The sequence below is a fragment of the Panthera tigris genome, chromosome A1 (assembly GCF_018350195.1).
Source record: "Panthera tigris isolate Pti1 chromosome A1, P.tigris_Pti1_mat1.1, whole genome shotgun sequence".
Classification (NCBI taxonomy): Eukaryota; Metazoa; Chordata; class Mammalia; order Carnivora; family Felidae; genus Panthera; species Panthera tigris.
Window position 1 is genome coordinate 145288944 of NC_056660.1, and position 1998 is coordinate 145290941.

Here is a 1998-nt window from a genome sequence, read left to right on the forward strand (position 1 = left end):
AAACATTTCAACATTGGTCCATTAGAGAAAATGACTATGCTGCCATCCTAACTCATGTTTTGAAGACCATTTAATGATTTGGGGGAAATGCTCCTATTATGGTAAGTGAAAAAGCAAGTTTCCAAACTCTATATAGAGCATAATGCCAGTTTGGTCAAATAAATGCATGGAAAAGAAATGGTGGAGGAAAATACTCCAAAAAATTACCGTGTTTGTCTCTATCAGTGAGATTAGGAGTTATTTTTAGTTCATTTTTTACATCTTACATCTATATGTACAGGCTTTTCTGTAACAAGCATGGTACTTTAATAACTGAAAAAAAAAAGTTATCTTAAAAAAAAGAAGGGGAGGGGCGCCTGGGTGGCTTGGTCGGTTAAGTGTCCGACTTCGGCTCAGGTCATGATCTCACGGACCGTGAGTTCGAGCCCCGAGAGCTGTCGGGCTCTGTGCTGACAGCTCAGAGCCTGGAGCCTGTTTCAGATTCTGTGTCTCCCTCTCTCTCTGCTAGTCCCCTGTTCATGCTCTGTCTCTCTTTGTCTCAAAAATAAATAAACGTTTAAAAAAAAAAAAAAAGAAGGGGAACCTGGGTTGTTCATAGGTTAGCTGTCTGACTGCGGCTCAGGTGATGATCTCACAGTTTGTGGGTTTGAGCCCCGCGTGGGGCTCTGCGCTGACAGCTCAGAACCTGGAGCCCTCTTCTGATTCTGCTGTCTCTCTCTGCCCCTCCCATTCTCATGCTCTGTCTCTCTCTCCATCTCAAAAACAAACAAACAAACAAACAAAAAACTGATGACCTTGTAAGGTAGTTGTCTGCCTATTCTTTGACAAAAAGGGCCTGGCGAGGGATTCACGTGTCTTGTTTTTTGTCTTAAAGTCAGAGCCCTGCTGCATATCCCCACAGCTCAACTTGGAGGGCATTTTTGTTTTGATTGCAGACCTTTGGATTGGCGCTCCTTGTCCTTCCTGTTCCCATTCCCCAGGTGCTTCCATCTAGGCACTTTTGAGCTCAGCTCACCTCTCCAACTTCACCTTATGCTCTCATGAGTGTTCTCTATGGTTTGGGAGCCTTGTTTTCCCTGACGAGTAAGGAAGCCCAGACAAGAAATGTTCTGCCTAATTCTTATTATCCTTGCTGCACCAGACCTATGTCCTTGTGACTTGGAGACCTCTGAGACACAAGGGCACTTAGGATGTCACTGAATGAGGACATCCACTGGGTGGGTTCCTTTCTTCCCCTTCTGAGCTTGGGCCTCCTGCTTCACCACGGACTGCAAAGCACTGGGTACCACCAGAAAGCACATAGGCACACTGGGTCTCTGTGAAAGTGGGAGTTTGGGTTAGAAAGTTAATTGTAGTTTTCATCAGGATAAAGATATCCAGATGTTAGAGAGAATTAAGTTCCTTCCCATGCCATGGAACAGATGACTGAACTAAAAGAAACATTTATTCTGTGAAGAAAGAAAATGAATACACCTGCACTATCTTCTATCTACTCTCATATTCCTTAAATTAAATTAAACTACCAAACAGGTCCTACTGGCTAAAGGAACAAATGCAATACTGTATTCCAGAGCATTTGATGTTAATTTCTTAATGAAGAAAGAATAAACAGAAATTTACATGATATTTATGGAGGCTGTAGCCTTGCAAGAGATTTATATAAAACTTCTTATTCCCAAACCTATCTTGTAAGTGTATTGAAGCCATTCTGTACATTTTATCTATAGAAAAATTTTGAAGTGTTATACGTGAGAGCAATTTTCAAATGTGGCTTATGTGTCATTACTTTATATTAATACCTTATAATATTTTTGACTGAATCAGAGGATTTTAAGGTTGTATTTCAAAAAGTAGGATCGTGTAGTTATTTTTTATATGGAAAAAAATAGAGGTCCAGGGATAAATATACTTCTGTCATGTGTGTGTGTATGCAAGTTGAAAACACTGTTGAATTTAGTAGATTTTTCTTTACTATTAAAAATATCCTACAAGTTTAAT